The sequence below is a fragment of the Macrosteles quadrilineatus genome, unplaced genomic scaffold (genome assembly GCF_028750875.1).
Source record: "Macrosteles quadrilineatus isolate MER2022 unplaced genomic scaffold, UCM_ALF_1.0 Scaffold_6__1_contigs__length_79288215, whole genome shotgun sequence".
Lineage (NCBI taxonomy): Eukaryota > Metazoa > Arthropoda > Insecta > Hemiptera > Cicadellidae > Macrosteles > Macrosteles quadrilineatus.
This window is the reverse complement of record NW_026542599.1, coordinates 51806974-51821143: the sequence shown is the minus strand read 5'-3', so window position 1 is coordinate 51821143 and position 14170 is coordinate 51806974.

Here is a 14170-nt window from a genome sequence, read left to right as displayed (position 1 = left end):
TAATGTACAACAGTCAAGACATTAATTAGTTATGATTAGTTTAAAACTCGTCAACTTTGTTGAAATTACTGTGAGGGCGGACTCATCCTTAATGGATTGCATCTGCATTTGTTGTTTTGGACTTCTTCCAGTGAATGAAATGTTGTGATTCTTTTGACTTTGTAAGTAATATGATTTCATCAAACTTAAAATTAGAAGAATTTGATGCTTAAAAATTTTAAATTAATGAACCTCGTGTCTCTAAAACATAAATTTTCTTATATTTTTTTATCGTTGTTTTTAATTGTAAAAACTAACTGTTAAACTGTGTTTTAACAATTTAAATTACGAAGTTACTTTAATTTTTTAAAGAAGATAGAAGTAGGTAAGATTAAAAAAATCAAAATTAACTATCGTAAAAGTTATATTTTAAATCCTTAAAACATAAAAAACTTTGTCGTATTTGCGTTTATTCATAAAGTGTACACAGTAGTTTTACAAAAACTGTTTAAAATTCATTAACTTGACCAACATCTTTCAGCGAGCAAAGCTATTAGATTTTTATTATGTTATACAACTCTATGAAATTAAAATATGATACATCTTCAAACAGCCTGGGTAACTCAAAACCTCGTTCATTCGTAAATAATTGTCCTCTTTATGTGCACACATTAGCACAACATTTCGGTAGACATACAGTTTCTTAGAAAGAGCATCAATATTGACTATCGTGATTCAAAATATTTTATTAAGGTTTAGCCTATTCAAATTAAAAACACAGTTGAATCATGCTTGATTTTACTTGAGTAAACTATAGCAGCTAATCTCGTTTAAGCCTCACTAGATTATAATGATTGTATCCTATTGTTGTCCATGAGAGCTAGATTAATTGTTGTTGATGTTGCAGCATGATCAATCACGTGGTTTAACTATAGATTACGTCACAAGATTCCAGGTAATGCTTTTCCAACAACGCAGAGTTGACCTTCACAATAAAAAAGACCGGACCTTTTCCTTTTTCACCACCACTACATTAGGTCCGTAAGCATAGCCTAACCTTACCTAAAATACTAATTAGTGGTAGTGAATTAACGGAAAAGATCCAAAAACCAAGTCTTTCTTATTTATATTTATGACAAAGTTATTTTAAGTATAAATCCACAAAATAAAAAATTAAAGTATTAGCGAGGTTATGTTGAAAGTTGAAAATACACGAATGCATGTCATAAACTTTTGACGTGCATATTACTTGAACAACCATTAATGTCTCTTACGCTACAATGTAAGGCAGAGAGAGAAATATTCAAACGCTGGATAATTTATAACCTTAGCTTAACTGGCGCCTCGTCTGTTCAAACCATCTCTATCAAATCCTCTGTAGCATCCCTACAAAATTGTGAAGCAATTTTACAGTTGCACACGAAATAAAAAGTTTTATTCGGAAAGGTTGGATTATATTTAGATTAATATTATTGAAATGTTGGCAGTAATAACGTGTAATAAAAATTTAAAGTACTGGTGAATGTTTGATTTTTGTCATGTGACACAGAAACAAGAGTAGGATGTAAAGCTTGAAGGCTTATTGATTCATGATAACTGCAAGTAATTCAGGAAACAAACAATATATTGATAAACACAATATTGGTCCATTCACCTAACAGTATCTATGTTCTCTGTGATAGGTTATTCGAAGGGTATTTTCTCAACATATTTTCTCATTACATTAATCTAGATCATGAAGTGTGAGGAATACGGTCATTGGGTCCACAAGGATATAGGAAAATCTGAACGGAGAAGGGTAATATGGGTCATATGTATTATTAAAGGAAAAATAATTTCCTACAGCTCTATGCCCAGCATTTTATTTTTTGATTGTATAGTTTAGTAGTTTTCTTGTCAAAAAACCGAGGACAAGAGAAAAAATGTATTTTTCTAAATTTACAAACTTTTGATAGGGAATAACGCAAAAACTATACAAGATATCGTAAAATGTCATTTAACTTAACTTACATTTAATGAGCTTATATTTTTGCAGACCCTTAATTTTGCTAGGACGCGTGATTTTCGTAAAAAAAAAGAAATATGGTACCTTCATACCCCCTCCTGCTCGGCTCAAACGCTAGGAGTAGACTTTCGACATGCTTCCCTGCTAACTATAATAAACAAAGTTACGAAGTTAGAAATAGTGTTCCAAACATTTCCCTCTAAATCTTCTCGTTGCCTGAACCAACTCTTTTTTCATTAGGCTATTCATTTGCTTTAATTTAATTACCACTTACTTTAACAATGCTATAAAATCTTAATCTCTAATGCCATAACAACTTCAATTAACAAAATACTGTATATTCAATGTTGTATATTACATGTTATCAGTAAGGTAGACTGCTAAATTAATTGTTTTCCGACCTTTGGCGCCGCTAATCACCATAACGATCCATAATGATAAGACGTGATTGAACTGCAGTCCTGCCAAGCTCTTATCACTGCAGTTCTTATCACCAGATCAGCTGATGTAATACCACCACTTTATACATAATCCGGTGTTTGACAAAATGAAAACTGAACATCTCAGGCTATTTTGACTTCCCATACCACATCTGGACTGTAGATCCTAATTGTAAGATAATATTTTGGCGTCTTTCGTATCTGGTGAATCACTGATCGTAACATGAAATTGTCTTTATTCAATGGTATTTGATTTAGCATTGGTTATAAGCGTGGTTTATGATCATAATAAAAGAGGTGAGGACGTCACCTCTCGAAGGAAGTTACTTTTTACATTGGGTACCAAAAGAAAAGTAGACTTTTCATACTACTTATTGTCAAATCTGAAGACTTGGTGATTTAGATGTGTGTCAATAAGTCAATAAGTCATTTATTAAGCCAGATCAACATATACATGCATTAGCCAAGTCAAATTAATGTCTGTGTTCAACTCAGTCACATCTGAGTGCACTTTAGTCGACAAAATAGTAATCTTATAAGTTAGATAGTAACACAAGTTGACCAGTAAGGAGTATCACTTATCTATCAAAATAATTTGGTAAGCAATATATATTCAAAATCATTCAAGACCGATTCAAATTAATTTTGATAATTATTACAATATATGGCAAACCTGTTATCTATCAAGCTATTACGTACGTACTATGTTAAAACACAACCCTGAATTGTTACCCTTTTAAAAAATTAACCCGAATGCAAACAGATTCTAAAAAACCAAAACTATGGCATTTTCCAAAAACGTCATAATTCCAGTGTAAACCAGTGAATAACATAAAATTTGGTTCCCCTTACTACAAACGAACGTGCACCTTATTGCAGTACTTAACACACCTTAAATCGCAATTATTAAGCCTACTAGGCTTCATATTGTATATTATAGTATATATATTTTTATAATGTTTAAGTCAAAAGGAAAACTAATGGATTTTGTTATCAAATCTTAATTACAAAATAAAGGTGTTCCTACTTTCAAACGGGGAAAATCAGTGAAGACCAAGATATCGCTGGAAGAATGACGTTGTCGCTATTTTCGTCAGATAATTGATTTTAGGAAGTTTTACTGTTTGATTAAAAACTTACCGAGAACTTTGCGCCATTAAAACAGAAAGGTATCACGACGCTACCTGGAAATAATTCTTTACCTGATCGTAATTTCCGCTAGCATTAACCACACCTATTGTTGGACAAGTCTGGTGTTTATATGCATCTTCTTAAATTTGTTGGTTGAATGTGGATGTTACAATCATTTAGAGGATGTTTGGTGTCATGTAATTGCAGATTAATTTAAGAATGTAGCCTTACAAAAAACAAGATAAAATACACCCGCCGCAACAAACCTGCAGACGCGAATTTACATTTACCTGCCTGAATTTCTACTAAAATATACCCTTAAAATTTTTATAATTATTTCAGATTTAAATTACATTATTTTAATGAGTACTTATGTTTGCTGATACAGGGAAGTCATTAAAATGTGTTTTTTTATTGAAATCTTAATAGCTTAGTATGAAATAAACAAAATTGCCAAATTCGATTAAAATATATCCATAAAAAGCAACTACAACAGTTTATTTATTCTCCATAAGAAAAACATGGGAATTTTAAATCTTATTTAATTATCTCCGTAACCGTTAGGCATACAACGACGCTTCAACATACTAAATTATTTATTTTTTAAGCTTTACAAAATAGTGTGGAAAGAAATAATGAAATTTTATGTTTTTAGATTAAAAAATGTGAATAACCAACTTTTACCCAATAAAACCTATCGTTTCTAAAGTCCGATTATGGTGGTTCGAGAACTCGTTAGAATAAACCTACTTTTTCACACGTTTGTAGAAAATTTCATAAAAATCTGATAATTTTTGATCGAGTTATCACAGTAACGGACATTCATATGAATTTGAACGAAGATGTTTTTGGCTTCTGGGGACCACAAAACCTCTTACTACCAGACCTATGATAATAACTTATTCCTGTTAAGATATGTGATTGTCTGTCATTTTAATAACGAATTTCTTTCCTGAATTAACAGTTATTTTCTTTAATTTCAACAATTCCCTATATGGTAAATTCATTAAAAGAAATTTTTACTGTAAAAAAAGTTCATTACCTTATGAATAAATTAACAGAAACCCACCTGGCCAAACATCAACCACATACTCACAAGTCACAACAAAGCACACTCTGAAAATCAAATCAACCAACTACAATGACCAGCAGCTGCGACAGGTTTCAATTCACAATGACACAGAAATCGTGAAATTCGGTGAATTAAAACAGTCACAGTAGGTTTTCAGCGCACTGAAACATCACGACAACGCAACGCAGCTCATCGCAAAATCATGCTAGAATAACTTTCTCTGTGCAGAACTGTTTTACTAAAAAACGTTCGACAGCATTTTCGAATATGAAATAGAAATCAGCTCTGTATAAAAGTGAATGTGAAGAAGTGCATGTTGCGGTAGATTATAAAATCTGTGTAATTATTCTTTATTTCTTTGGTTGTTATCATAGTGTACGGTACAATTAATAATAATAAAAGCACGCTGTTTTGTGCTGTTTAGTTGGAATAATGGTGTGCGCCAAAGTAAGGATTTCTGTACTATAATTTGTGCAAGGAAGCCAACATTGTCGGTTGACCGCAGAAAAATAAATTTCTCTTTATGTTTTGGATCTAAAATCAACAAGTTTAATTTATCGTAAATTAGGAGTTTATTCACCTAAAAACTGTCTCACAGTAAAACACATAATCTTTGAAAATTGAAAGCGTGTTGCATTAAGTTTGTTTTGCCTAGGAAACCAGTTTTGAACACAATTCAGATAGAAAATTCGCACACAGGACGTCTAGTTTTTTCGCAACAATTGGACATGGACTCATTTCCAAGATCATACCAGCTGATAATTTCCAGCTGATTTACCATGAGATCATAGTGGGCAGTGTGATGACGTCACAATAGATTACTGCATAGAACTGCAGCATTGTTCTGTTCACATAATGCTAACATACTCTGATTAATAACGGTGCAAATCTGCATTGCCACACCAGTATGGTGGGATAATGAGTCACCATGAGGAAAAATACTGCGATATTTTATACTTAATCTGTATCTAGGGCTGAATGGGTTCTTCAATTCGAGTCAAAAAAAGTTTGTCTACGTCATACAACCATTTTTGATCCAAAAATTTCCTCCAAATGTGAATACACTCATGGACTACGATATTACCTCATGGTTTGAATCATTGGTATTGACATAATTTGATCCCATTCTCCATTACATCTTATCACTTTACACATTATCTTCATCTTATAAGTCGCATCTGTGTATACTTATTGTTTATAGTTGATCCACAGCAAATAAACACACTTAGTGAACAATTACATGTATAGAACAAAATTACATTATAGAGTGTTATAAGTGAATAGTTACTGTAGAGATTTTATCGACATGTTTTGCCAATATTAGTGATCGGAAAATTGAACACATTTAGAAATGAAATACCTACTTATCCCCCAAAGTATGTATTAAATTAGCCGTTTTCCCTGCGGTATGACAAAACTTAAAACGTAACCAATAATAGAAAAATTGGGCAGTCATAAATAATGATAACCATTTGAATAACGTGACAATTGTTTACAACACAAATACCTGATATCCGACATTTTTGCACTACTAATGCTAGATTTTGAGGAAGTACACATTTAGCTGTAATTTCAATGAGTCAACTCTGCCGATAGCACTGTGAAAGGTTGATTAAATTTGACTTAAGTGACAGTATTTTAATTTTAAAACAAATATAAACGTCACAAACTATTTCCCCTCTATATTTAATTTTGACTAAGTACACAATTTGCTCTTAACCATTATTGAGTCATCAGAATGATAGTACTATAGATCAGTAAAAAAATAAAGTAAAATAAAAATAAAAAGTAGTGGAGTGATGAAGATAATAGTTTTTACAACAAAATCACACATCGCCTGACATTTATCCTAGCTTATACTCGATTTCGAGCTCATTTTGCAAAGCATTGAGTCAACCAGAATGTTCCGTGTTATGAATGACTCGAGATTATATATTGAGTAGATTACACGATTCAATGTTGTCTTACCTAACCATAACTAGAGGGCAAACTTTCTCCAACTGATTAGTAGCGAATTACTCCTCTTTCTTCGCCATAGAGGTTAGTTAGACGCGATTCTTCTCCGCCTCGTGTCGTGTTTTTACTCTATGGATATACGCGGATGAGCGCACGTGCTCTTTGACTTATTTTAAGTCTTCCATTCAAGGGTTCTGTCATAGTATTAGATTGTATGGAGGTAGTTGTAGTTTTGTTTTATTTAGATAATTTGATATGAGAGGAATTAAATGTGGGGCTGTTATTGTAACGGATAATTATTTGTCGTTGGTTTAGTATTTATTATAAATTTGTATTTATAAGCTTTGCATTGAAATTAATGTTTTTAAATTTGAAACCTCTCACGACTGCCCTTGAGCATTGGAAATAAATAAATGGACCTATCTAAATAAAAATATTCTAAACAGTAACAAATATAATGAAGGCATAACACCCCATTCTACACGCCCCTCAATCATATTTAACTAATTTTGGTCAATTAGGTTATAACATTGCAATTTTTTATAACTAACCGAAAATCTATTTTTTTGCTTGTAGATTTAATGTGCTCTGCAATATGTGTAAGGCATGCTAACAACCTGATTATTTAAATATTTAAATACTTATATTACGGTTTGTAGGAATTAAGATTTGCATAGCAATTTAATGCGTTAAATTGTTAATAGGTTACTAAGTTATTAATATTTGTTTCCCTGATCAATATAATAGTAATACATATGAAATATATTTTACTGAAACAAACTCACCACTAAGTTTATATCGCTAGGGATGTGGACGCTTACGCATTGGAGTACAGTATGTTAAACGGTCGACGTCTTTTCAAGATACACTTTCGAGATGCAAACCAACAAATCCTGCTACATAGCGAGGAATTTCCTACCATTACACAATTGGTGGTTTGAGCTGTATTAGTCACGGCTATTTTTACCACAAATTGACTTCCAATCAACAAAGACCACTCTTATTTCAGCCATTGTTTATGCTTTTGACCGCCTGTCAAACCGACGGTGATCCAACGAGGGATTGTCAACTGTAGATGTAATTCACTAAAAACTTCTTCAATACAGCGAAGAACGTTTTAGTTTTCGTCCATTATTTATTAGACTTAAAATAATCACCGTTGTAAATTTGTACATCCTAAATTACTATAATTTACTACTAATCCTACTTTATATAATTTAATTACTCATACTAAAAGGGTAATACTGGAAATTATTGTTGACTTAATTAACATGTTTTCCATTTAATTTATTTCATCTGGTAATCCTCCCATTACAAATCGTGTACAAACACCGGTAACACGACGTCATACTCAACTTTGGCTAATCAGATCGATAACCTATAAACTAACTATACGATAGATCAAAGTCCAGCAATAACTCATAGCCAAATACGGTTGGCAAATGATAGGTCATGGGCTATCAACTATCACTTCTCAAAGCACGCGCCGGCAAACATAAAGTCGATCAAGTATCATGTCTTCTAGGAATCCATCGCTGAGTGAGTCTATGTTAAACTGTAATTGCTGCAAAACATTCTGCAAACTACTTGCCTACCTTGGTTCCAAACGAGGGAGGACCAATATCTTTCTCTCATGGCCGTTATAACATGTTTAGCAATGGAGGAAGAGGGGTTTCGCGAGTCTTGAATAGTTAAGGCAATCAGAAAGTTGACCTTCAGAATAGGTGATATCATGGTGGGCTGGACCTGGGGATCAAGGATATGGAAATGACGGGGTAGCGTTATTTATCTGTATGGGGCTCGAAGGACCAAACACTTTTCAAGAATATTACATAGTTTTCAATTGTGGGCCTTTGGGGAATTTTTGTAAAGTAATTTTTGTAAAGGCAGGGCCTGTTTAAGATTTGACGTTAAAGATAACTATAAAGCTTTGTATTCATAGACCAAAGAAAAATTGGCAACTGAGTAGTTCTACTCAGGTACTTAAATCTTAAATCACCTACTTGGTGTCTGGTACTAAAATTAGAAGTGTTAAAAATTATTCTACCTGGTCAGAATTTTACTCGATGATTGGAGTAGGCTACATATGGGAGGAAGTTGGACTTACAATAGTACAATGTTGAGTTCTAATTGTTTGCTCCATTTTTGTTGTTGATAGTTGTATAATTGACGATTGTTGTGTAATCGATCTATTAAATATTTTAGTTATAGCATTGACTATGTTATAGTTTTCACAAAATAATAAAATAAAATAAGATATACTGTATTTACAACATGATTTGTGTATGAATCATGTCAACACATATTCAATAATAGATTTTGAGTATACAAACCATTTGTTCTGTGTTGGTTTTGGGATGTCGTATAAAGATTTTCCCAATTATAGAATAAACGAGTAGGGAGACTTGTGACCAACATTGTACGGTCTTACTCCACGCTGTTGTTATACAAAATTGATATATTTTTATATAGGGCCATTGATAAAAATAATTATAGGCCTAAATGACAATATGGAAACTTATATTAATTAACTAGCTGTAACCCGCGGGCTTTGCCCCGTTTAACTTCTTAATTTTCAAGATGATCTCGTTCGCATGGCTCAATCACGTCCTGGTTTAAGTTCGTTCGCTACGCTCACTCACCTTTAGGTTGGAGCTCGTTCGCTGCGCTCACTTGCCTTCAGGTTAGCTCGTTCGCTACGCTAACTCGCCTCCAGGTTGAAGTTCGTTCGCTACGCTCACTCAACTTTTGGTTGCAAATTAGCTGTTGTCATAAATGTAAAAGAAATAATAGTGCTGCACCCTGTTGGTAATCCTTGTAACTTTAATGCTGTTGAACATCATAGAACAGAACCAACTTGTTTAATTGAAACAGCTGTTAAGATTCATTAATTCCATTTCTCATGAGGTTAACATGGGAAACTCCAGAGCCACTGGGGCGGAGCCGATTGGACGGATCACGAAATTGATGGTGTATAAACCTATTCCATGAAATTCTACACGTATGTACCAAGTTTCGGTTCAGCGGTGTCTGAGTTTATCACTGCCAAACAAATATATATATACAAACATCCTCTTTTATACTTATAGATACTGTAATTAATTTGTGATTTAGGAGAAATAGTTTTAATACATTTGTAATAATAATCCGGTGAGATAATTGCTTTCCCAGCAGTTAACTGTTACATAAAAAGTAGTTTGGTTACAAAGATTAATGTCATTTCTTGTGATAAACATGTGAAAAGAGTAAAATTAGGAAAGACAAGAGGTAAGGAGAAGTCAGAGCCGTAATTTCTCTGCCAGTGGCAATATTTATTTTTATGTCATGCTGTACAAGACGAAAGTGTTACTGCACTTACTTATTAATTTTGAAATAGGTAGCTCATAGAGAAGGTATCGATTTGGGTCGCCGGAATTTTATCCCCCTGGAATTTTACCCCCTGGGCAAAGCTGACGTCACTATGACGTAGTAACCTGAGTGGCCAAAAGTTTGTTCGCGGCCGGAATTTTACCCCCACGGATTTGGAAGTCTAATGAAAATAGCCAGAGCGTGATTAATTAGATTAGCGATAAAAACCGGAATTGTACCCCCGTCCATATAACTAGCGTTTAGACAACTGAAGATGTACGGGCCGGAATTTTATCCCCTGGTTTGTGACGTCACGTTTGCCCAGGGGGTAAAATTCCAGGGGGGGGTAAAAATCTGCTACCCCCTCGATTTCAGATTGCTGAGGTAGAAGACTATATTGAAAACTAAGTCCCTTCTTGCGAATTCTGCGTCTCCACCAATTCCGGCATTTAAAGGTTTCAAACAAGAAACGTCTAGAAGGGCAATTAAACGCTTCCGAGAATAAATTGGAGCGTTCAACTTGATCAGTAATTTTGATCGTTCGGAGCGGCAATCATCTATTTATAGGCGGTCTGAGGTGATTACAGGACTGGCCATCAAAGCGGCCGTCGGCCAGGTGTGCGGTCGGTCACTTTGCATATCGAACGAACGGTGCGAAAATTGAGTAGTTATTAGTGGCCGAGAAAGTAACGGCTATTGGACCACCTGCTACCTGTCGTACCTAGTATAAGTAACCGGTACTGGCTGATGCAACTGTCGGGGTCGAAACGTCATGTAGACGTGAGGTTATGTGGAATCGATGAGGTTTTAAATGAACCTTTGATGTGATAATTTTTTAAATTAATTCCCGAAATTGATTCGGTTTGTGTCTTTTATTATCGCGTTTCGTGAGAGTAGTGGCATATTTTACTCTTATTTACAGGTTGATATTTTATTTAAACAGAAAATAGCCAGATATTCACTAGTTCAGTTGCGAGAAGTTTTAAACAGCATATCATCTTCGATTAATCACCACACTATAATAGCCTAATTTATCTCAGTGACATAGTATATGAATAATGAAAGTTAGTTATTGAGTGAGTAAATGTCTTGCATAGCTTTGTCACTAAAACCAGATACTAGCATTGGCTGCTTGTTTAGTAAGTCAAATTATCTAGATTAAATAAGAATTTTATGACACGTCAGAATTCGTATTTTAAGGCCAAGAAGAATAAGATGACAGTTAGTTTTGTTACTGTAAGGTCAGCTGGTTCTTTAGTCACAGTCCCATCGAGAATAGTTGAGTCCAGTTTCAAAAGAAAGCTTAATCCAAAGCCCAAACGAACACTCTTTGTGAAAATTTATAGCTTATCATTTACAAGTGTATGAGGAATTGAGGAGTGTCGTTTTTGTACTGACCTAATCATCAGTTTTCAACCAAGACTACTAATAACAATTCCAAAGACAAATGAAAGCTGGGTCCAGTTTCGAGCCATCAAAAAGCGAGTTTGCTCAATACCAAACTCAAACCGGAGACTTCATGAATACTAGTAGAGTACCCAAAGCAAAATAACCATAGTCATCTAGCAGGATTGTAATTTTTTATTTTTGTTATACTGTACCAAACAATATTTTTACCAACGAGTGCATGCGATCCTAGAAAGCACATCAAGGAGTTTGCGTTACATACATATCGTTAGTCAATGTAACAATACAAATTACTTTGATTCCACGTTGAGTAAAAATAGTTTCTCTGGTTGAAAATGTCACAAACGTGCAGCAGTATAGTTGCATGCCTGTCACGTATAGAGGATCATAAAAGATTGTCATTAGACCGGTTATTTATTGAAACAGCCTTGGAGTACCTTGAAATATCTCGCTTGGGCAAGAGGATAGTTTAAACTCAGACTTTCAATAACGACATAGTTGTGTTTCACTGTTACAATGGATTACTTTTAGATACTCGATCAGATTTTTACGACTTTAACCCACCAGGTTTAAGGCTAAGATTAGTGAATAATTATGAGTGTTGACTTAACCTAATAGCAGCTTTGTTATTCACCGTTTCTTTAGCCATGATCATTAATTAAAAGGATCAAGGTCAGCTGGGTCTAGTTTTCAAACATGAAAAGTTTTTTTGACTACTCTCGGGATCTAACCGACAACTTCTGACATTGACTACAAAGATTCTGATTACTAGGCAGACGCAGTATCCATTCTCTACTCAGCTATCTAGCTTCTTTAGTTAAGGTGGACATTCCTCAAAAGCAAACGTAGCCAATTGTTGAGGTATATTTCAGATATATGTAGTTCAATGTTCAATAGCTTTTTGTAGAATTAGATTCTGCCAGAGTTATTTTTCCCTTTTAGTTTTGTACTGTGTGTAGATGGGGCATAAGGTTGATTTAGTTTACATTAAGATTTCCTCTAAAAATCCTGGAAATTGCTGATTTTTTATCTATAAGAAGATTAGCAAATCAAATTGATGTTACTGTAGTTTCTGGAAGAGAATATTTGTATAAACCGAATTGCTCACGTTGCCAATCTATATGGATGACCTTCAAACAAGCATTTTAAAGTCACTGTAAACAAGTTTAGGTTTAGTTTTGTTTGGCAATCACTCGACCAATGGCCTCTCCGTGTCATCGTCCCAAACAGTTTCTGTGCGAGATTTCGTGCAGAAAACCTAACCCCAATGCCGACACATTAGCTGCGTTAACGAGCCGATTTGCTGCTACTTTTAGAAAGGAGGCCAAAATGAAACGGAATGCTTTCAACCAATCTGCGGAGACCAGGAAGGCCGAACATTACATCAGCAAATTGAAGCTCAAGCTGGAGCAGACGGCGCGGCGCTACACTTGGCAGTTCTCCCGCCAGAATCGGCAGAACTCCCGCCATTTTTGTCGGATTGTCGGTTCATGAATCAATTACGTACACGTACCAACTCTATTTGTGTTTGAATTTTTTTATTTTATTTTCGAAAAGTCTAAATATATTGCTGTCTTGCAAGATCTGTATCTTTTAGTAGTGTTATCTTGTTTTGATGGCCAGCGTTCAAAAATACAAATGCGTCAGTGCCAAGTTGTTAACAGTTTGGTCTATACAGTTTTATAAATCTCTCTTTTAACAGAAACAAATATATTTAAAAACAAAAGTAATATTTGAAAAGCGAAACGGCTATTTCTTCACTGCGCTCTTCTATTAAAAGTGACGAGATCGAAAGTTTAAATAATTTTCGTAAACAATAACCTTTTTCTGTTTAATAGAAGCTATCATGCATGACATCTGAGGCATAATACGAAGTTCTTTAGGGCTTAACCAAAGCTACTTAGATCCATATATAATTTGAGTTACGTAAAGGGTTTTCAAATTTTAGCTGAATTGAAGAAAACACATTTTATCAAATTCATTATACTGGCTGTTGTTGTGGTGAATGTAGTGTTGCTGTGTTTGTGTATGTAACAAATAATGCTATACTATAAAAATTTTGTTGTTATTTAAAACATTATTGCGAAGTTTTACAATTTTCTTATTGGAAATGGCCGCAATAATCTCTCGAATAATATATCTCGAAACAAATGCATACATCGAATAAAGCTTTACTTATCGTTATAAAAAAATCAACTTCAAACAAAGATTTTCTGATTTCTTCCCTGGAGACACCTTCGTACGTTTGTTTCTTCAATATTCACACTCTCTAAAGGTGGACCCAGCAAATCACTAACCCTTCCATCAAAGTCCATTACATGATAGTGATAATGTGAATGGTTCAGTAAATGTGTTCAGTTTGCAATATTCTAGTCATGACTAGTTGTTCACGTGAGCGAGTGTGCGCGATTCTGCAAATAACATTGACGTCATTAATGACCTCATTACTGTATAGCTAACCTACCCCGCCACACGAGGATAATTCGCAAACAATTCTGCAGAGCGAGCGTAGTAATTGTAGAGACCGTGCCAGCGACCTTCGCAGGGATTCCCGACCAACCGACACAACTCGCCAACAATTAATTGGATTTGCAGGAATCTTCAAAATTAACTCAGGTATAACTAAGCCCCATGGACCACCGTGAAGCTGTCATGCCGTCCACGAGTTAGGGATTGGCCATGGAGGCTTGAGATAATGTGGTTTGGTTAAAGTTAGTTTTCAGATAAAAATGATGAGGTAGAGTGCGCCAACGAAAGACTGAGTGTACTGCTGTCAAAACCTCAAACCTTAAATTATACTCTGAAAAAATGATTGATTGACTATCCACATGA